This window comes from Marmota marmota, unplaced genomic scaffold (assembly GCF_001458135.2).
Source record: "Marmota marmota marmota unplaced genomic scaffold, marMar, whole genome shotgun sequence".
Taxonomy (NCBI): domain Eukaryota; kingdom Metazoa; phylum Chordata; class Mammalia; order Rodentia; family Sciuridae; genus Marmota; species Marmota marmota.
In genome coordinates, this window is record NW_025999896.1 from 3,838,652 (window position 1) to 3,862,532 (window position 23,881).

The window sequence follows — 23,881 nt, forward strand, 5'->3', positions numbered from 1 at the left end:
CTTAGATGTCTTTGACTAAGGGTGGGAGCAAGTTCTGTGCTTGAGCATTAATGAACAGAGAACAAACATGAGGTGTTCACAGCATGAACAACAAAGAGAGGGAATGTATATCTTTATTATTTACTTTTAATTCAACATTTTCCAAGGGGATGAAAGGAACCTGTATCTTTTCCAGAAAATTGAATTTTGATCTCATTTTTTGGGAAGTCCTTTAAGGACCTGTAGACTTGTATTTTTGACATGGCTAAGAAGTGAATGTACTTTGAAAAAAAACTCATTTTTTTAATAACAGGAATAGAGGGGAAGAAATGATGTCTTGGGACAACTATGTAGAATATCTAGCTGAGTGAATGGTGAAGTTACACATAAGAAAAAATACACATAAACTAGCATACTTGAATCCCTAACTTTCTTATCTGTCTGTGGAGAGAGAACGTGTTTTGTTTTTCTTGGTTGCAGCAAGGTAGGGTATAGATGCAGGGGTGGGGGTGGAGGTTGACGTTTATAAGATTTGGGGGTGGGCTGGGGATGTGGCTCAAGCGGTAGCACGCTCGCTCGCCTGGCACGCATGCAGCCCGGGTTCAATCCTCAGCACCACATACAAACAAAGATATTGTGTCCACCGAAAACTAAAAAATAAATATTAAAATTTCTCTCTCTCTCTCTCTCTCTCTCTCTCTCTCTTTAAAAAAAAGATTTGGGGGGCACACTTTAGGAAAAAAAAGAAAAAAATGATTAGAAAAGCAAATATTTCTTTAGCATGAGGAAAAGAATTCCAAAAAATAAAATTACAGGAAACTTGGGGATTCAGTTACCTTCCTTTGAAAATCTCTTCTGACAATTAGCTAGGAAAACAAATCAAAGCAAAACAAAACAAAAACAAAAACAAAAAAAAGAAAAGAAAGCTGAATTAGAAACACTTTCTGGTTGCATCTTAAAGTCCCCACCCCTCTTAGAATATTCTGCAAGCCCAACCATTTTGTAGGGAGTCTGTGCAACGCAGTGGGGGACTTAAACTTCAGTAGATTCCTGGGGTGGGGGGGGTGAATGGGAAGTGAAGAGAATCATTAGAGGTGGGGGCACCAATTGGCCACAGAGAAAAGAACCTATGGTGTGGAGGGGCGGTTAACCACCTCTACCTTGGAAGCATCTTTGGACTGTGGAGAAGAAGATGGGGTAGCAGCTGCTGCCCCAAATTAGATCATATATTGAAAGCTGGTCATCTCTGCTGAGACATCTGTGGACCCACCAGCAGCTTGAGCTGGCCAGGGCACTGTTCAAGCCCCTGGGACCTCTTCATCCCAGGCTTCAAGTGGTAAACAGATGACAGCATGTTAAGCCTTTCTTGTGTATGGCTCCCTTTGAGAATATAGGGAATTTTTCCACAATTGTGCAATGAAAGCTCCTCTCCTACTATTTCTGCTTTAGTTTAGAAGGAATGGGGTCTCCTGCTTCTTCACTCATCTTGGTCAGGTCTAGGTGAGGGGATATTGTCTCTTGGACAACTCCACTTACCTGCTTCCCACAAAGGCAAGAGGACTGGTTGATCTGACTTTTCTATATTCTCTGGGTAAATTCAGCGATTATAATGGCAAGAATCAGAGGTCCTGGTTTACAGCATATTCTCTTTTGCTCTTTCTTTTTTTTGCATTGATTTCCTTATCTTTCTTTCCTAGACGATCTCTTTCAGTTGAGAAATGCATGCTAGGATTCAGGTCTGAGACCACCATTTGTATGCTACACACTCATAAGCACACATGCAATTTTAAATACTGTGTCAGGGGGATCACAGATCATTCTAAGAAAACCAAGGAGACTCACTTCTTAAACATCAAGGTGTCTGTAAATCATCCAGAGTTCTCGTTAGAATGTTAAGTCTGATTCAGAAAGTCTGGGGCTGGGCTTGGGATCTGCAGTTCTCATAAGTGCCCAGGTGATGCCAATGTATCCTTGGATCCTTGCTACTTAAATGTGGTCTAGGGACCAGCTGTGTTAGCCCTGCCTGGGCTCTTGTTAGAAATGCAGAGATTCTCAGGGTCCCATCTCAGACCCATGGAAACAGAAACCTAGCCACTCCTAGGTAACTGTTGCCTTCACATTTCTTCGCCCCTCCCCCCCATCTCTCCAGGGTTACATTATATAAATGTTAAACAACTGCTCTGGGCAGGAGTTGGTTAAATTAGGAGCTGGTCAAGTAGGAAAATCGCTAATTTCCCCAAGGAGTCTCAGAGACGCTGCTTGGCAGCTGGTCCTCCTCTGTGAGTCGTTGGAGTTTGCAGCCGGGACCTTGTGCAATGTTTGTGGAAGGTAATGTGGCTGAATTAATGATGATGCAGGAGCCTTCGCAGAGGTGATTCTTGACTCTTTTAATTGCACCATTTCTCAACCCTAATGCTGCCTCGCTGCCATTTCTGCGGTATATACCCCCCACACATACAGAGACACCCATATTGTAGATTAATTCTCCCGCTCAAACTGATAAACTACCTGACACATAATTTATACTCATTTATCTTTGCCTCAATCTAGCCAAACTCTTTTTTCTTCTACTCTGTCAACCAGCGTGCTTTGAGAAAATTAGTCTTTAGGCTGCATCCCTCTACGGTGCTCTTCACAGAAGTCCATTCAAAAGCTTCAGGAGGAGTCAGAGCTCATAAAGTTATGGGGTCTTTTCTATATTTCTGACTTTATTCTGATGGAGAGTCTTTAGCCCTCAGGATGCCTGAGGACTTTACATCTGAAAATTGTAATTTGTTCCATCACAAACAAAAGTTTCCCTCAATCTGTCCTCTTTCCCAGTCCCTATGGGACACATTCTTCCCCAGCTAATGTCTGTGATCCTGTCTGCCTCTAGACCTGGAGCCTTCAGGCTGGAAACTCACCCCTTTGACATCTGCCTCCATATTGGTTAGCATCCTCCTGCCTGGCTGGACTGGGAGTCTTTGTGTTGTCTCTCTCAGAACATCCCTTTCCACCCTGGTTCAGGGCCTGGAAGGACCCAATGTCTCATCAGAATCCAGATGTAAGGTTGAGCCTCCTCAAGGAACTTATGTCCCTCTTCAAGTGGCACCAAATGGAGTCAAGGGACATGGGGAATGTGAGGAGCTCTGTTCCTAACAATCCAGTGAGGACCTGAGGGACCTTTTATGATGAACCATCAAACTGTCGTAGCTTGAAATTGAGGGTTTGGATGTGGGGAGAAGTGAGGGACAACCTGGCTTCTTTAAACAGCTCAGCTGAAGACAGGGATCTGCACCTGGTTCCATGTTAAAAGAAGGTTAAGAACTGGCTCAAGCAGAGGGCCAAGGAGGTGTGAACATGGATATCAGTCCCCATTCTTTTCTATTGGACAAAACCAAACACGATAACTCCCAGATTCCTTAGTAACCTCCCCAACTGTGGCAAATCATGGGAGAGAATCAATTATCATCTTGGGACTAGATGGGAGTCCATAGGTGGGTTCGTATGATTGGGGAATGGTGGAGATTCCAGAAAGAGTTGGTGGTGGTCAATTTGTTCTCTTATGGAGTCTAATGTCATGGCCAGTCAATTCAAACTGCTTGCAAAACTTACACCAAGTTCTTCCATCTCCTTCACCATTTGCTCTGCTGAGCTTCTGCTTAATTAATTAATTGCACTGTCATTTTTTCTTCCCTCCTTGGCTGCAGGAACTTTTACAGAGACAGTGCTGAAACAATCCTAGTAGACCATACACAGATCTTTCCTACTGGATCTCAAGAGGGACTTCCTTGACCCTCATTAAGGCTCTTTCACCACTGGTGAAGGTCCACCTCTTGCCCTCTCAAAGCCCCTGGTTTCATTCCCACCTGTACCTTCTCAACTCATGTCCTCACCTTCTGCTTTATAATAATGAAGCTCTCGTGAGTAGGGCAGAGGGAAAAGGAGAATAAATGCAAGTGGAAAGGAGTCAAGAAAGAACCTAGGGAGGAAAACAGAACAGGCTTAGGTGGGGAAGCGTATGCAGTGTGGAGTTCAAGAGGATCTCCCTGATTTCGGGGCATGGGAGGAGAACACAATGCTAAGTGCTCACCGAGGCTCAGCAGCTGTCTGACCCAGCCTTGCGCAGCTTCTGCCAGCTTCACCCCCTCCCATGAATTCATTCCATCTCTGATTTAGTGAAAAATAAAGACGATATCTGTGGCAGAAGCTGGAATTTGCACATTCAAGCAACCGTTTATTCCAGGAAGAGCCCACGATTTCAACGATAGCAAGGCCAGGGAAGACTCTGACACCTCTCACAACACAGTCAAGAATTCAAGATCTAATTTTAGAGTTGAGGAAGCACAAGGTGAAGTCCAATCTCACCCTTGGAACAGGGGAGACAGGTGTGAGAGTTTGTGGTGGCACCAGAGAGAATTGTGCTGACTGTGCATGAGATTGTAGGATTACAGAGAAAAGCTGGGTGATGGAAAGTCCAAACCCCAAGGGGTCATTCAAGGAAGTTTTCTTTCTGAGCAGCAGCCCTCCAGGGAGTCCTGAATTCATTTGCACTTGCAATCAGAACCAACCTTTGCTTCTGGTTGCACCAGATGTCTCTTCCTTTTGGTATCTTTCTCCTCCTTTTTGCTCTCTTTTTCTGGCTCTTTTTTATCAAAGTCTAGGCAGAAAAACAGGAAACATGCTAAATATTCCAAACATAGGGAAAACACTCAGTGGAACATTGTGCAAAAGCCTTGGTAGGGCCAGGAAAGCTGCAGAGAGGAAAATGAGCTACACCAGAGACTGGAGTGGCAGGAAGCTGCAGCTGCCTCTAGGGCTGGAGGAGCCCAAGCAGGAGGTTCCGGAGCCCAGCAGCACCATGATGGCTGGCCCCGCTGGAGGGGGCAGCTGCTATTCAAAGAAATCACTGATGTGTTGTAGAAAGCAGCAGGAGAACACTGGAGGCTACAGCTACCTGCTGATGCTGCCACTGCTGGATGTGGGGCCATTATTGGATCCTGCAGGTGATGTCCCCTGCTGTGCATTGCCCAGTTCAACCACTGCTGGGGCAGAGCAGAGCTTGAGAGCGCAGGAACGAGGCCCTGGGCAGTACTAGCACATTCCTTTACTGATCCATCTCTCAGTCTTACCTTCTCTTAATAATTAGTTCTTTTTTCTTTTTTTTTTTTCTCTCCTGTTGGATTCCATTGGATATCCTTCATTGAGCACCCTGTGACAGGCATCAGGCTAGAATTGGAGGATAGGGCTGGTGGGTTCAGAAATACAACACCCACAACTGGTCCTCAGGGTACTTATAGATTAGAAATAGCTCTCTGAAGACCAGTAGAGCAGAGGAAGAATCCCAAGAGGAGCCAAGAGAGGAGAGAAAGGGGAGGTAGCGGGAATTCAGTCGATCAAATTCATTATGTACATGTACAAAAATATGTCATAATAAACCCCACTATTATGTATAATTATAATGCACCAATTTAAAAAAATTAATATCCCTCTTATCTTTTTGAGGGAGAATTGCTTCTGGAAATGGGTCCTTTCAAGTTGCCGCTATCTTTCCCTTCTGCTTAAAAACCTTAGGACAACATCTGACTGATTTGCTCAGTCAGTAGACATGTACTGAGAATCTGTAACATACATTAGACTTTACTGGGGGCAGTGAGACTTTACCTTCGAGAATCTTCAATCTAATGAAGAGACATGGCATAATGCACAGAATCGTATTGCAACAAGCTCAGGGGTTGACTTCTCAAAGGTTGCTTGTAGGACACACAGGATGCAATGGGGCTGGGCAGGGTCAGGACAGGAAAGAGGCTTATCCTGGATGCACGGAGTGAGAATGCATCTCAGAGAGGAATATGCAGCAAACTTAGGTGTGTACACAACTCGTCTTCTTGCCTCCTGCATGGCCGCCACCCTCATCAGCCTCTGAAATATGGAAACATCCAACATGAGGAGGCAGAAATGCTCACAGAGTTCTAATTCTCTCCTCCCATAGAATCTTGGTCCAATGACCTTGGAGCTTCAGTTTGTGACCTTGGGATATTGACTCCAGATCCTCATCATAGGGATCTGGAACATATAAATTCTTGTGGTTCCATTCTGCTCTCTGATCCAGGATCCCATAACTTACCTGAGACCTAGGGGGACACAAAGTTCTGGGGAGGAAAGTGGAATTCTTTCAAGGACCAGTGAGAATACTTGGTCCTTTCTCCTTAGCTCACACGCCTATTCTATTTTCTTCTCTTTGCAGCAGCTCCTGTCTTGGAGATGTTGAGGCACTTGGAGAGACCTCCCCAGGTTTATTTTCCTGTTGAGGTAATTTGCAGGCTCCTAGGATACCAGCCAATAGTGTGCAGGAAGAAGTCCTTCCATATCTGTGTGAGGAAAAGCTGCCCAACTGATGCACAGACCAGAGGCTGGACTGGGGATGGGCTGATCTTTGTGTAGTCAAGTTGGAGGGGATCATAGAAGGTCAGGACATCCTGCACTGACATGACCTCCCCACCCCCACTCCCCAAGTCCATGGTACAGATCAGAAGACCAAGACCCAGAGAAGTGACAAGATTGACGATGTTAGTCGAACAGGACTCTGGGACAGAAAGACGCTGATGTCCCTGGTGGGTCCTCTTTCCAAACCCTGGTCTCCTTCACACTTCTAAATCCCTTCTCCACACCTCAGTTGAGGGGACCTAAGTTAATTTCAAGGGCTTTCAATGACCATTTGCAATTAACTGTATGGGAAATATCTCCAGCCAATTAGTGTTGGCACATTTCCAGGGCTGTCACCAACCTGCTCTGGAGCAATCAGACTTAATTATCTTGTTGTCTTTCTTTTTTTTTATGTTAATCTCATTTGTGTGGATTTCTGTAAACAATTAGGTAAGCAAAGACTTAATTCGAATGAAGCAATGCATTTTACCAACAACTCAAAATCTTTAAAAAACCTCGATTGAGTCCATCCCATAGTTGTTATAGGGCCTAAATCTCCTCCAAACCACTGGAATTATGCTTCTTGGGCAACCCTGAACCTCACTTTCCGATTTGTTTTCTTAACCAGCATGGGGCATACAGAAGAACTCTAGAAGGGACAGCCTGTGTTTTGTTTGAGTTTGACCTCTTCAGACCCAAGAATGAACTCACCAAATTAAACGAAACAACCATTTAATAGCAGGAATTGATGTCTGCTTAGGGAGACAGCAAGATGCAGCACAGCATTTCCAAAACGAGTTCTGTGGAGGATTAGCAGGTGTTTGGAGTGAGTGATGGTCATTTCTGCCTGCTCGACCATTCATTCTCCCACGAACAATAGCTTCCTGTTTTCTTTAGGGATAATTCCCTGGCGTTCTTAATCCTTGCTATTCCAGGGAGGATGAGCTGTCACCACCCAGCTCTGGGGTATGGGGAGCTGCTCAACTGCATTGTCTGAGGGTAGTTGTTGGCTTGAGATAAGAAAATGATCTGGGCTGGGCCAAGGAGAAGCAACGGTGGGTGACATTTTCTGAATAGCTGTCTTTCTGCTGGTGGTACTAGGATGTAAAATGAGTTCTGGTCCCTGTCAGCAGCTTCATGAGAAGAGTCAGTGAAGGAAAACAGGAGAATAAGAGGGAAAGAGCAAGAAAGATGTGATGTCAGTAGTGGAGTTGATGCCTGGATTCTGCTTTACCCTCTGACTTTTCAGTGATTTGGCCAATGCTATAGTTTGGATTTGGTTTGAGTATGTTTCCTATGGCTTCCCAATTGGTAGTGATGGAAAGTGGTGGAATCTATAAGAGGTGGGACCTAGTGGAAGGTGATTAGGTCATTGGATCACTGCTCTCGGAACCATTAATGTTCTGTGGAATTCCAGTTAGGTTTTGAAACAAGGTTGTTATAAAGGAAAATATGACTCACTCCTCCCTGTTCTCTGGCTTTACGTCTCACCATGAAATCTCTCCCTCTCCCATATGCTCCTCCCATCATGCCATCCATCCTAGTGTGACACAACCAGGGTTAGGGGCCCTCACCAGACCTGGCACCATGCTTATTTGGATTTTCAGCCTCCAAACTCTAATCTAAATAAGCCTCTTTTCTTTATAAATTACTCAGCCTCTGGTATTTTGTAGAGCGATGCAAAATGGAATAATACAGCCAATGATTGGTGTATTTTCCCCTCCTTAATCCAATTTGACTTTCCTGTGTCACTTGCAACTCAAAGAGTTTTTACAGAGTACAGAGACAGGAAAGTTTTCAAGGTCGAAAAATTATGATTGAACTAACTTGAATTTCAACTGAAGCTCTCTAAAGGACTGAATCATAAAATCAAGGTAGAATTAATTGTACGAAAGAAATAATGATCATTTTACCTTTGTTCCTCCGTGGAAGCTCCGGGGCAGCCATAGTCTTTTTCTTTAGAATCCTTGAGAATTGGAGCAATGATCTCTCAACTGCTTTTCTCTTGATCCAGGGATAGCTTAGCTGTGCCCTGGTTACCTGGAATTTGCAGCCATGTGGCATGCAGAGCAAAGGGCATTGGGCCAGGATTCCTGAGGCTTTGCCTGTTTTCCCAACAACTGGCTGAGTGGTTTTGGGCTAGGCAAGGTGGCTAGGCTAATTTTGGCATGGTTCTCAGGGGTCCATTCAGTGATGCCAGTTTCTTCTTATGTGAGCCCCTTTTTAGGCCACTTTTAAGTCCTTGTGCTGCTTTTGGCCCATGCCAGCCTGTCCTTCAAGAGGTCTTTCACCCTTGACTCAAGTGAGATCCTAAAAACCCTTCCTGCAGCATCCTGTGTTCTCCAGAGCTCCTGGTTTTCCCCTTCAAAACCAGCCTGGCTTCAGAACATGACACCACTCTATGTCATTGCTACATTTAGACTTTTATTTCCCTTGGTATTTGGCACAGGCTCAAAAAAAAAAAAAAAAAAAAAGATAATCACAGAGCTTTTGCTAGGATTAGGATCTGGTCTCTGGGAGGTTCTGTGGAGGATTTCAGAAAATGGGTGCATGGAGGCAGATTGGAGTTATCAAGTGTACACTGGCTCTGGAAATGTGTGTGCTGGGGAGGGACTAGATAGCAGGCTTTGTACCCGTTACCAGACATTCATCACACAACTGAAAAGTGAGCAAGAAAAGAAACACTTGATGTGAATTTGAAGAAAAAACAAGAGGAGAGCTCATCTCGGGGCTCTTCCTCCTGGATCAACGCAGCCTGCAGCCTGGCTTTTCCTGGGGGAAGGGATGAACTTTTAGTCTTCACGTGTGTCCTATAGGGATGAGAGTGTTTTGCCCTTGCCTTTGGTATTCTGGATTCTGGGGCATCTGTCAGCCCCACTTTAAGTAGCACAGCTGGCCACCCTGGCTCTGCTCCTGGCTCTGAACATCTCTTGGGTCCGGTCCAACACATTACAGAATCAATAAATATTTGAATGTCATGCTTCCAGAAGCCACCGTCATGGTAAATGTTGTTGCTCAAAAAATATCACGAGAGGATAACAAAATCTTTCCTCCTCAGGACCCTTTAGTTACTGCATTATCTTTGGCCCTCCCATTGAATCATCAAAGTGTCTCTCCTGGCTTCAGCTTTATAAAAAAGGAGGAAGAACTGCTTTGGAGATTCTAGCCAAGAGTGTTGTATGTCTTTCCTGGAAAACTGGGCCCTCGGTAGCTGGTTTTCTAACCCAGATACTTGAAGGTTGGTATTCGTGGTATTTGCAAAAACAGCATACGCTTTTTTTCACTTCTAGAGCAGAGTAGAATTTTGCTTCCTGCCTGGCCCATTTGTGATTCATACATTCAAATGACTAGTTCTGATAAGAGGGCTAAGAACACAAGTGACATGTGTCAATTTTAGACTGGAGTATTTAATTGCTGATTTAATACCCTCTAGATACATTTTCCCTTCTGATATGGTGGTCCACAATGCTCAATCTGGTGGCTCCTCCATCAGCCTGAGTGCCTGAGTGACTCTAATAAACTGAGCCCTCTGCCATCCTTAGTGGAAAGACTGCATGAATAAAGGAGTACACTTTAATGGTTTGAACCCATTAAAATATTAGGGTTCAGTTGTTATTGCAGCATAAATCTAACCTTTTCTGTCTGATACAAGCTCCAAAGCACTGAGACTTGTGAAAGGGACAGATTCCCACATGCTTCTTCCTTTCATCTACCTTAACCATCAATATAGCAATATAAGCAAGATATTGAAGTAGCAATATAATCTTCCCTTTGGGCTAAGAGTAGCTATTTTTGCACCATTGGGGAAATTTCTGATTATGTCTCCAGGAGAATCCTAGCATACAGACAAAGGGGCATCTTCCTATGGTCCATTGATGTTTTCTCCCCAGTTACTCAGGGAATCTTGCATTTCTTGAGATGGAAAGCACAGAAGTTGTCAATATCTCAGAACCAAGTGGAATTTCATTTACTCATTCTGGAAATGGGTCTGGAATAGGCTTGGGAAAAAGGTGTATGATGGGATGTGCCTGTAACATTCATCTAGAGTTTGTATGAGGACAAAAGTTCACCTCATGCTTCTCTAAGGAGGTTCAGCCTCTGAGTTCTAGCCTCTTCTGGCAGGTGGGAGGTTGAGGCTGCAGAACTACAGGAAGTAGGTGTGTGTGTGTCTGGGGATTTGGAAGGCCATGATTCCATGTCTGGGTGAGACAGGCTTCCCAGAGCATGGCTTCCAAGATTCAGGGGTAAGAAAGGTACTAACACATGGCAGAGGCTGGACTTTCTTTGGTTGTCCCAACATTAATCCCAGGCAGAGAGCAGTATCTAACCCTTTAACCTCACTGGTGGAGAGAAAAGCGTGGATCCCTCCATCCAGCATGGGAGCATCAGCAATCTGGCCCAGATCTCTGTGCAGATTACTATAAAGACACACAGGATGGACAAGGGCAATGGACCATGGATTTTTGCATTGCAGGAACTCATACCTTCAAAGCGACTTGACCACTGCTGTTGCATTCTCAGGCTATCAGCAGGGCTGCAGGATCTGACTTTCAGAATTCAATGCCAAAACTTGAAGGAGAAATTGGAAAGTATGCTTTTTCCTGTGGTCGACAAGGAGGGTGCACAGGTCAAGGGCAGTTGTCTTTTTTTTTTTCCTGGTGGAAGTTGTCATTATCTTTAATTGGGGGAAGAATCATATTATCAACTGCTGGTTGATGAGGAACAGGAATCAGTATCCCTGTTCAGGGACATTCTAAGTCACATCCCTGCAATGACCTTTGCATCTGCTCCTCTGCCTGGCTCACAATCAATATTGCGAAAGAGGAAGCTTCTGGATAGGTAAGACGGTCTGAAGAAATATTCCTATTAAAGCTATATTAGCTTTGTGCATCCTGAAGGGCTCTTCATTCTCCAAGGGTTATATATCTCTTTCTCTCTCTTCCTTGTCATGCCTGCCACTAGTATTGAGTACATTGGCAAGTCATCACGGGCTGCCTCAATTTTGTGACAACCAGAGTTCAGGGTTTGCTCTCAGTCCTGGATTTGAGGCCACTTAGAATTCTGAGCAGCCTCCCCAAAGTTAACTCTCACATCTTCTGTATTCTTCTCCTGACAATACCCCCCCTTTTTTTTTTCATTTGCAGAACTCTTTATACTTCCACATCCATTATTGCATTCGCTTCTCGTGGGCTTTTCAAGAATTGCAAAATAGATTTCCATAGTGTACATAGGCTATTTGCAGTTCCTTTCCCACCACCAGGATAAACCCAAACCATTTACACAAACATTCAGTTAAGGACACCGTAGCTTTTTGTAAACACAATAGAGTCACATTTTTATTTATTTTTTTCCCCATCTCTGCTTCTCATAATGTGTTTTACTCTTTTAGAACCTCTTTCTCCTGATTACATTATATGCATTCACACTTCAGGATTTGTGTGGTCTCAGGAAGTATTTAAGCACAATATCCTTATTCTTTATTCTTGCTTCACCCTCTTTTTTTTTTTTTCAACAAGGCACTTGAAGTCCTTTTTGTCTTTTTAATTACCACTTGCTTTTTTCTTCACCGTCTTCCCTTTCTGTCCATGCCAATCTCTCTCAACTTGCTCCCAAACTGAGGCAGAGAACTCTCTTTGGTCCCACAGGTGTTTCCTTCCTTTGTGTCTTTAAAAGAGAAATAGGCATCCATTCACTCACTCACTCACTCACTCTCCTGTGTAGCCATTAGACAAATGTTTGCTGAGCACCTATGACAAGCTGAAAAAATAGCAGTGGATGAGATGGGCACAGTCCCTGCCCTCATTATCTAATATTTCTATAGGGAGACTAACCCAAATCCAAAGGATTAAGAATCATCATTTCAGATAGTGATGTGTGCACCAAAGAAAAACAAAGCAGAATAGGGCGGAAAAGAGGGAGAGAACTGGAAGTGATAGAAGAGGACTCTTGGAGAAAGTAATGCCAAAGTAGAAATCACCATGAAGCAGAGAGGCAGCTGTGCCCACCTGGGGCATCTTCATGCACCTTGTGGGGAGCCAAGGCACAGGGTGCTACACCTTCAAGAGACATCAAGGAGACCAGTGCAGCTGAGCTGGATGAGTGAGGGAAGGCGAATAGGTGGTGGGACTTGAGGGGTGGGCTGAGGGCCTCCAAGGCCATAGGCAACGGAGTTGATTTGGTAGGATGAGATGGCTTGCAGGGTGAAGGGCAGACAGTGACATAATCTGGTTAATGTTGTAGGATGAAAGCTCCGACTTCTGGATGAGGATTGACAGCATGCAGGGGTGGATAGAGAGATCATTTAGGAGGCCATTGCAGAGACCCAACAAAGACAATTCTGGTCCATGGGACAGACCTCCACTGGTGGAGGTCAGAAGGACAGACTGGGTTTCAGATGTGCCTTGAGGGTAGACTTTCTAGTGACTGTTCGTGGTCTGCTCATGGGTGATGAAGGAAAGAGAGGAGCATGGACCACCCCTAGATGTTGGGTCTCAGTAAAACTAAGCAAGTGGTGTTCTGAACAAAGTGAGAAACCAGAGGCAAGACGGATGGCAGGAAATTAAGGGCTCACTCAGACTTAGATATATTTAGTTTAATATGTAAATGGAGATGAAGGAGGAAAGGAACTGAGCAATTAGTGGAGGTAGCAAGACCACACAGATATGGACCATGAAATAAAAAATGTTTAAAGCTGTAGGCCTTGACCGAATCAGTCAGGGAGTAGTCAAGGAGAGAGAAGAACAGCAACTCAAGGACTTGGCCTGAGGGAAAGTCCAATTTTAAAGGTTAAGAAGGAAAGTAGGAGTCAGCAGAGAAGATTTAGAAGTAGTGGCCAGTGATCAAGGAGGAATATCAGCAGGGTAATGGCTCCCGGAAGTCAAGTCAGGAAAATATTTCAGGAAGAAGGGTACGATAAATGAGGCCAACTCTATTGTACCTTAGAGCAATGCTGTCAGGCACAGAGGATGGTCTCCATTTTGCAGACAGGGACACTGACAGGGCATGGAAGTGGTTTTCTAAAACGGATGCAAACTGTTGGTAACTTAGTACCACATTCACTTTCCCTTAACTCACACATCTCTGTCTGCGTCCCCTGAAGAGAATATCCTGAGAGGGTCTGCAGCAGAAGCATTAGGGATCATAGCCAGCTTTTCTCTTGTGGACTGGGAGAAGATTTTAATATCAAGAAAGAGAGAGAGAAAGAGAGAGAGAGAGGGAGAGAGAATGCAAACTGGGTGCCAACTTCCCTTTCTCCGCTAGAGCATCTTTCAGAAGACAGAGAATAACACCATTAAAAGGCCACGTGCTGTGGTCTGAATAGGGTTATAATCTCTGAAGCTCATGTTGAAATTTGATTGCCTTTGTAGTGATTTAGGAGGTAGGATCTTTAAGAGGTGATCAGGTCATTCAGAAGTGTTGATACCGCTCTCCAGCTACTGGGTTAATTCTTGTGGAAGTGAATTCAGATGCCAGGACTATGCTTTTGGACTTCATAACTTCCAAAATTATGAGCCAATATAAACCTGTACTGTCTATAAATCATATAGTTTCAGGTGTTCTCTTACAGCAACAGAAAACCAACTAAGACCCCATGTAAACAAATATTAGTACCTTCCTGGATGGTATGGGGCTGGACTTCAAAGCCATCACAGCCTGGAACTAGGTTGTGGCCAAGCAGAATGAAGGTCTCTCTTTGGTTAGCTAGAAATTCTGAGGCTCTGAGGAAATCCCTCTGAAACACATTATCATTCCCTTATCTTGACTTTAATGGCAGGTGTTGGGATAGGAGGTTCAGTGGCTGTTAGCTAGCATGCATAAAGGGCTCAAATGTGCCTGGTAAAGGTTCCCTCTTTCTTTCTAACTATAGCTGGCTTGCCTATTTTGAACCTCTAACTGTAGGCAGTGTAACAGGAGAGGTGAACCATCAGGTCTTAGGTTCATACCTGCTTTGCAACTGAATTGGAGAATGATGCTAGCCAGAAACCTGGGAAAATCATCTTCACCCCTGATCCCCACCTTCACCACTGGACCTAGCACCAGGTTTGTCCAGTTTTACCTCCCAAATATCCCTCAAACTTAATTATGTTCCCCTCTGCTGCTACAGCTGGGATCCAGACCATTAGCAGCCTTCTGTGGACTTAGGAAGGGACTCCTAATTAGTCTCCCCACATCTACTCTGAGCCCTATAACTGCTCTCTCTGCTGCAGAGTTATCTTCTCAGCCTCTGTCTAGAAACTTTCAATAATTTCCCAGTGACCTTGCAATGAAGTCCAAGTTCCACATCATGACACCCACCCCCACCTTCCTCTTGATCCCAACCAAAGCATCATTGTTTCATGAAGAAATACTCTGATCACTTTGCCCACCATGAATTCTTTTGACATCTGCTCTCATCGAACCACACCCCTTCCCTTCACGGTACTTGCCTTGGTTTGGTAAATATAAACGTGACACTGTGATGATTTGTTTGATATCTACACTGCAGGTCATTAATCCTCTGTTCTGTCTGGTTCCACATTCTAACCATATCACCAACCCTTCTCAGACGCCGCTCAGGAAGAACAAATGGCAGTGTGAAGGCTGCTGTGGACAGCCGAGAGGAGGTGTAAGCAGTTGTCACCTGGAATCCCATTGCCCTTGGAGATCTGGGGGCAATTGTCATGAACACATGGGTGTCTTCCCTTCTCCCACAGTGCTTCTGCAGGTCCTGGTCTAGGCTCCTCTCAGAGTCCAAAAACCTCATCTGCAAGTGCTGTCTTTATTTTCTCCACCCCTTTCCATCATCATGATTAGGCCTTCATAAGAAATGGACTCCCACCAGCCACATTGCATTTTTCAACAAAATGTGGGACTCATATGGTCACCTCACAAATAGCCTTACCATCTTTCCATTTTTCCATTTCTCCTCTCTCCCTGTCCCTTCCCGGATTGCTTCTTTGATCTTCTCCACTTTGAAGAACTCCAGATTCTTTTTCATTTATGCAGAACATCTTCCCTGTACCTTTGCAGACTTGATGCCATCTGATAGTCAGACTAGAAGATGTTCTGGGCATCTATATCCAAACTTGCACATAGGAACCTATGGAGAACCTGAGAAAGAAGCTCTTATGAGAATTATTCCTGAAAGAACATTCAGAATTGCATAGGGGGAAAAAATCCCATCCACTACCCTCCCCAACTCAATCATGAAGACAGACTACCATGTTCGCTTAGTAGGATCTAGGATGCTTTAATAAGCTCTAGGCAATAGCTAGTTGGCCTGTCTTCTCTGAGACATCATTCTGGTGGTGAGTTTAATGAAAACATGAATCTTTATGAGAACCACCTGGTTTTTAAAGGCCACATCCTCTCTTCATCCCTGGAAATTCTGGTTCAATTAGTTTGCATGGTGCCGAGCAGTGATATCTGTGAGTGTATTCGTGCACATCCAGGGCTGAGGATCTCTCATGGATCATCTCCTTCTTTTTAGAGATAAGGAATTGGAGGCCTGGAGAGCAAAATCTGCAACTTGACAAGCATCCTGTTAACACAGAATTCTATTTTTAAATGGTTTGAAAGCTCAGAGTTTGTCCTTTCAAAGCTCAGCACCCCCATTCTTGGATTCTTTAATCTCCTAAATGTCCGAACATCTTTGAATTTCTTCTTTCAGGGATGATAGGTGGTATTATACTTTCTACATTCTGGCATATGAATGATTTTGCATTGCAATCCCACTCGGGTGGCTGCTTGGGTGGTATTAATGCTGTACTTCTGGGGTGGTGTGCCCGTGAGTCTCCTGGGGAACTTGTTAAATGCAGACTGACTTGAGAAGTTCTGGGTGGAGGCTTTGATGCTTCATTGTCATTTCTAGCAGGGTCTCGGGGGATACTGATGTGCTGGTCCGTGGACCACAATTTGAGTAGCAAGAGCAAAATGAAGTGTTATAGGGTCTGTTTTTTCCCAACAGAGTTTTCACTTCATTTTGTCAGATGCCTTTAGGGAAATTTAACTTGTTATCCTTTTATGAGAACCCCCTCCCTACCCACAAAGATTGCTATGATATTACGGAAGAAGTTCTCTTTTCCCCAAGGTTGTTATATTGAGAAGCGAGCTAGTCAGATCACCCAGAAGGTATCGTGGTTGCTAGATGGTGAGATTCTGTCTGCTAAAGCCAGGAAGAGTCAAGGTAAGATGAATAGAAGACTCAAGTGAAGCTGGTGTGGTGGCGCACACCTGTAATCCCAGTGGCTCGGGAGGCTGAGGCAGAGGATCATGAGTTCAAAGCCAGCCTCAGCCAAGAGCAAGGCACTAAGCAACTCAGTGAGACCCTGTCTCTAAATAAAATACAAAATGGGGTGGGAATGTGGCTCAGTGGCCGAGTGCCCCTGAGTTCAATCTCCAGTTACCCCCTAAACAAACAAAAAAAATAGAGTCAACGTGAGTTAATCTGTATCTAAAGATCTATCACGAAATGTATTTCTCACTTATCTTGGTTAATAAATTCCTTTTCCCTCCTTAGACTGGTCTAAATGTTACAAAATCCTGGGGAACAGGGTAATTTGAGGTCATTTCCACAATGGTGAGGTTCACCCTGGTCTTAACTGGGAATTTGGTAATATTTATCATATCATAGTAAAGAAACAGGTTGAGCTGCTATTCATTGAGCTGGAACTCTTTTTGAACTTTTTTTTCCTTTTAATGAACATGTCATACCTTTGTGTGATACCCTGTAGTGCTTATGTGTGATAGTTCAATGCACATATGCAATGTGTGGTGATTAAACAGACAATTAGCATTTCCATCTCCTTATCATTTCTTTATTTTGATACATTTGAGTTCTTTTAGTTCTTCATAAAACATATATTAATACACACACATTATGAGTTATAGTTAACCCACTGTGCTTTGGAACACTAGAACCAATTCCTTCTATCTGTTGTTTGGTTCCAATGATCTCACCTCCCTCCCCTCTCCCCCCTTACTCTAGTAATCTATTCTAACTCCTTTTTAGGCTGAGATCATCATTTTGTAACTTCCACATATGAGAAAGAACACATGGTATTTGGTTTTCTGTCCCTGGCTTATTTCACTAAACACACTGTCCTCCAGCTCTATCCATTTTTTTCTACTTTTTATGGTTAAATAATATTCCTCTAGAGACAAATATCACATCTTCTTCATCCATCCATTGGTGGGTGGTACCTTGGTTGATTCCATACTTTGCCTATTGTAAATAGTGCTGAAATAAAACATGGAAAGCTGGTGTTCTTTGATATGCTTATTTCATTTTCTTTAGATACACACCCAGAATTGGGATAGCTGGATCACATGGTACATTTGTTTTTAGTTATTTAAGAAACCTTCATCTTGTTAGAGCTGGAATTCCTTCCAACTTAGGACTCAATTTAAGTGCCTATTGAACTTGAGAAATTGCAACTTTGGAATGTTAAAGTAGACTGACTTTTTCTTTTTCCTTTTTTCTTTTGTTGATGGGAGACAAACAAATATAAATAAAGGATCAAGTGCTATAGTCCCAGCTACCTGTCTGGAAGCAGGAAAGGAATACCATGTAACTGTGGTCTGTTGTACAACCTATCTAAGGTAGTAGCCAGTCAAATCATCATATGTCCTGATATATATATATTTTTTATCTCAAACTTAAGTTAATGCAAAGCAGGACAGGAGATTGAGAAATTGTACTAATTATCTAGTATTGCATAAAAATTACTCTACAACTTACCTGCTTAAAATAGTAAACACTATTACCTCCAAGTGTCTGTGGGGTAGGAATTCCAGCACAACTCTGATGAACACCTATGCACTATGACTTAGTGTCTCAAAAGATCGTAGTCAAGGTGTGAGCTGGTATTGTGGGCTCATCTGAAGACGGAGCTTGGGTAGAGGGATGTTTATTTCCAAGCACTGCCATGGCATTGGAGGACTGGATCTCTTCCCACACGGGCTTCTATTATGGTCTGGATCTGGAATGTCTCCCAAAGGCTCATGTGTTGAAAGCTTTGTCTTCATTGCAGAAGTGAGGCTTTTGAGAAGTAGTCGGATCATGAGAGCTCTAACCTTATGAGTGGATTAGTCCATTGATGGATTCATAATCTAAATGGATTATTGGGAGGTAGTAGCATCTGTGTAAGAGGTGGGACCTAGTTAAAGGAAATGGGTCCTTGGAGGCATGCCCGTAGATACTATATCTTGTCCCAAGCCCCTTCCTGTCTCTCTTTGTTTCCTAGCTGCTATGAGGTGATTGGCTTGCTCTGCCATGCCTTCTGCCATGAGGTGCAACAGAGGCTCAAATATAATGGCCAGCAGACAATGGAATGAAACCTCTGAAACCATGAGCCCAGAGTTATCTGGCTGTCTCAAGTTGAGCATCCTTTAAGTTGTTTATATCAGGTATTTGTCATAGCAACAAAAAGCTGACCAACACAGACCCTTCACTGGGTTGCCTTACAACATAGTAGCTGGCTTTCCCCAGGATTAGTGATTGAGGCAAGAGCAAGAGAGGAAGGACCTAAAGTGAAAGCCACAGTCTTTTCATAATGCAAACCCTTAGGACCCAGCCAAGACATCCAACTGAGGCTCAAAGAACCTTTGTTATACCTGTAACAGTCCCAGTGACTTGGGAGGCTGATGCAGGGGGATTGCTAGTTCAAAGTCAGCCTTAGCAATGAGTGCAATGATTCTTAGTCACCATCTTAAAAGCTGCTTACCAAAGAAATTCATTGATAAATAAGATTCCAACTCATGAAGTTACTCTGAGTTCCTTCCAAGGGCCTTCTGCTACATATTCTCAATCACAGTTAACCTATTCCACGAACAGCTAAGACCAACACTACTTAAATTCTTCCTCAGCAATTGTCAATGGTTAGAGGCAGCAGCCAACAACGATGCTGTAAGTTTTGGTTCCTGGATGAGGAAGAATATGGCCAATTGGTAAAAGCCAGGAACAGTATGGGTGGGGCCTAGGCACAGAGACCATGGTGTTCATTAAGATGAGTGCTGAGCTGGGTGTGGTGGCACATACCTGTAACAGTCCCAGTGACTTGGGAGGCTGATGCAGGGGGATTGCTAGTTCAAAGCCAGCCTTAGCAACTTAGTGAGGCTGCAACAACTTAGTTATCTAAGTTATCATTTTTATTTTATTATCTCAAAATAAAAAATGGAAAGGATTGGGGATATAGGCCAGTGTTAAGGTGCCCCTGGGTTAAATCCCCAGTACCACCATGCCCCTCCAAAAGTGCTGGCTGTCTAGGTTTCAGAAATCACATTGATCCACGGTAACTAAGTCTTCAGGAAACTGTACCAAGAGAGAACCCCATGCCTGCTAACGGGGGTTCATGTTTGTTTACTCCCCCTAAAATCCCTAGGCTTGTGTGCCACCTGGCTATAAGGGATGATATATATATATATATATATATATATATAAAAGCAAGTGTTGTTACTAAATCGCTTTTTGTACTCCTCTCAGGTATGGAAGATAATGACTAAGAGAGCAGAAAGCAGGAACCCTGACTGATGGAAGACTCATTCCACCATTAGGCAGGAAACCTTAGTTTCTCTCCAGCAGAGTTGTGAGAGCCCTGAGACCACCGGAGTCAATCTCCTCCCTCCCTTTTCTAACTCAGAGTTGGTGTTGTGTCAGTTCTATTTTCTGCCTATCCCTTCAACACTAGACTTGTCAGAAGTGGGCAAGTCTATTGTTTAGCCTCGGGTTGCACAAGTTTGGGGGAACTCATGGGTGAGCACATGTTCCAGACAATGGATTTGTAGGTTGATGCAGTAACCAGATAAGCTGATGAGTTGTCTTCCTTTGGAGGACAAGGTATGTGGGTGTTGTTATTATATTGCAGATGGTGGCTTCACATTGAGAACATTTTGTAGACACGAATATCAAGGAAATCAAGCAACTTGAGCATGAGGTCCTAGGACAGAATAGAGTGGAATATGGCAGCTGTGGGCTTGATTTCCCATCTCTTGTTCTCCTGTTCCTTTGATGAAGCTTCTCTTCTGTTCTATGGGAAGGCTGTGGGATGGTTGAGACTGCCAATCAGAATATTTTGCTTTTCCTTCTCAGGGATTCTCTCTCTTGCAATGGGGAAGTCTTTCAACTAAAAAATGAGTATGTACAGAATATCTTGGTCTTACCTTTTTTCTTCCATAAATATTATCAATTACCTTTGCCATTTAATGTTACAGAGAATAATTTTAAAGTTAATCTATTTTTATAAAAATAGGAAGGGAGGCAAATTGTTAAATCTATCTTATCTTACCCTGGAGTTCAAGATATATCTCTATCCAGGGGGAACTCTCTTTAATATTCACTGAAGCCTTTTGAACTGAAGGTTCAAGGTCTTCAGTTTAAGGATATTTTTCTTTTATTAAATCATTGATATTTGCTTCTGCTAAAATTTTCTTATTCTTTGCCATCAGATACACCATGAATATGTAATTTGGGACTGTCTCTTTTGTCATCTATTTGTAGCATCACCTCATTCAAGAAATTATTTTTCCTTTTACTCTTGATTGTGGGTGAGTTCCTCAAAACTGTCCTTTATATTGTTGATGTCCTCTGTATTCCTATATTCCTCTATACACTGTTGATTTTTTTTCTTTGCATTTTTATGCATTTGAATCATCTCTTTTCACATGTTTAATAGTAACATTCTTTGCTTATCTCATCTAGTTCCTTTTTAAACTCCCTCTTAGCAGCTGCCTTTTGATCTCACTGTGTTTGTCTTTTGTTTTAATATTGTTGACAATACAAGATGAATGTAGGAAATTTATGTCTGTTTCCTGAAGCAAACCTTTATAGAAAGATTGCTCGTCTATTGTTATGCATTATATTCTCCCATCTGTGTTTAGAAACTCTTCACAGGTTCCATATTATTTTGCTTCTTTTTTTTTCATTGTTTGAACAATAAAAGTTCTTTCTGTGTCTAGTATTTGTTCCCCAAACTGGATGAGTAAATTCTTCTGACATCATCTCACTGAGGTCTTAAGCTTGAGGGTAGTCCGAGGACAGGAGAGAGAGCTACAGTATGGAACACAAAGGACATTTCAGGAAGAGTTAACTTTTTAATGTGACAAAGTCACTGAACTGGACACCCATCGTCATAGTCCAACATTCCCATCCCTGGTCCACCATGTCTGGATGAGCCAAGTTTCTCTGTGTGATGGCGGTGATGGATGGTGGGGTTGCTATGGTCCCAGCTCATTGTATGGTGCAGTTGACCATCCCCTGGTCTGTCAGTATAGTTGCTCTTAAAATTTCCCTTGTCCTTTCTGGAATTACTGCCTTTTCATGAAAAAGAAACTTCCCCTACGCCATAACCTCCAACCACAACCTCCAACCACAAATGGTCATTCTTGACGCACAGAACTTCCTACTTTTCATCAAATTTTCATTAGCTATGTGTTAACCCATATATAATGCACAACTTACACACATCACCCTACATGTGTTAATTAGTGCCATTTCCTATGCCTGGAATGTATCAGCATGTATTATCTACCCTTACAGGGGGGTAACCGTCCAATTTCTCCTCCTCCTTGAACATCTAGCACCATTGCCCTCTTCCACGCCAGGAACTTCTGAGCTTCTCCAACTGGAGTTCTTTCTCCTGTTGTACCTGATATCCATCTCTATTTCAGCATGTGGTAAGTCACATTTTAATTGCTTAGTCTTTTGTCTCCCTAGTTAGCATCCGAGTTCCAACTTGTCAAGGATGGGTTTTAATCATCTCTATTTTCCCTTCTTTGTTCTTGACATCTAACAGACAGCTCAGTAAATGTTTACAAAGGTACTAATTGAGTGAGGAAGCATGAACACCAGAAAACAACTTCTTCGACCTTAAGGCACTTCCTTTACATTTGGTTGAGAACCTGGTGGTGGGTGCTGAAGCTCAGTTTTGACTGAGTGTTAGAGTTGCAGACTTCTGTGTTCTGTATCATTTCTGTGCAATTCTCCTCGCTTGCAAAATCATGCAACAGACCACAATTCCCAACACATTGCTAACAGGTACAGGGTGTTTGCAGTCATCCCCAATTCTTCAAAGACAAGCTGTGCGAACTGCTAATTGGAAGAAGCCTTTAACTTTAAAAGGAAGCCAACCCACTTTTTTCAAGTTCATGTTGCTATAAATCACACTACTTCTATAGCTATGCGCCCGTCTTTCTTTTTTTTTTTTTTTTGACAGAAATGCAAAATTGAATATGCCAATCCCTCTCTGCTAGGCATGCTTTATTTTTAAGATTTCAACCAAATGTCAAAGAGACAGGGGAATGTCTTGCTCTTAAGGAAATCCTGTCTAATGGTTTTGGAGAGAAGATTGAAATGTGGCCAGGTGATAATTATACACTAGTTTTCCTTAGAACCTATCAATTGATGGGGAGGGGATTTAATTATATCTTTAGGTGCAGAAAGTAACTCCAATAAACAAAAGCGTTTACTTTTATTGTCTAAATCTGTGTATTCTGTTTTTCTTTTTTTTTGTGACCTTATTGAGGTTTAGTTAGTATATGAAAAACTGCACAAATTATACTGTACAAGTTTTCAATTTTGGATTATATATGTCTGTGTATGTATACATGTCTGGGGAAACATGACCATTTCCAAAACAATATACATGAATAGGCACAAATCTTGTGGATTTATATGCCACCATGATCAAGAGTTCTACATTCCCAGGGCTAATAAATTTTGTTAGTTTTTAATCTGTTGCAGATTTTTTTTTTGACATTTGGCTTTGAAGTCCTTCTTAGGTTTCATTTTTTTTGTTGTTGTTACCATGATTGTCAGTATTGTAGTGATTTTCCTTTTTCTTTAACACTGAGGCTGCTTAGTTTTCAGCCACTGACATTGTGTGTGTGTGTGTGTGTGTGTGTGTGTGTGTGTGTAGGGAGAGCATTCTTTGCTTTTTCTCCTGGAATCAATTATCTGAAAACAATTATCTGAAAACCTGAGTCTTTCAGAACTTTGTATATTCCCGCTCCCCTATTCTGACCATAACTCCAACCATGTCGATGAACACTGAAGTGAATATGAAGTGAATATTTCTACCACCTCTTCTCTACCATTGAATCATCCCTATGACTTTGTGACCCTTGACATACGTATTCACTGATGAGCCAGGGGTAGCCATAGCATATTCATGTTTTGCCTAGTTGCTAGCGGGTTTTTAGACATGATCTTGCTTTAAAATAAGACTTCTCATCTTCTGATAACACAGAAAGTTTGGATTATATTACATTCCTGGGAAGCAAAGGGAAAAATTGGTAGCTTGGATGATATTAGCTCCTTATATATGTTTTAATCTGAGTGTATAATTGAAAGCACCTTAACTTGAACTAGGAAGTCGTCACTCAGATTGTCCCCTCCACACACACACACACACACACACACACACACACACGTAAGGAGTAATTTATTTCAGCTTTCCTAGACAGAATAGTTGATGTTAAGTAAGAATCATAGTCTGTAAATCACATTGTGGTCATTTGTTTG

At 42.8% G+C, this 23,881-nt stretch overlaps 1 long non-coding RNA gene across 1 annotated transcript; it reads right to left on the reverse strand.

Annotated features, from left to right (window-relative positions):
* Positions 1–4,182: 4,182 nt before the first annotated feature.
* On the reverse strand, positions 4,183–15,575 carry LOC125615036. The gene is made up of 3 exons (XR_007345607.1): positions 15,266–15,575; positions 5,623–5,880; positions 4,183–4,618 (listed from the first exon to the last, which is right to left on the reverse strand). It is a non-coding gene; the product is annotated as an uncharacterized LOC125615036 (long non-coding RNA).
* Between the last annotated feature and the right edge of the window lie 8,306 nt (positions 15,576–23,881).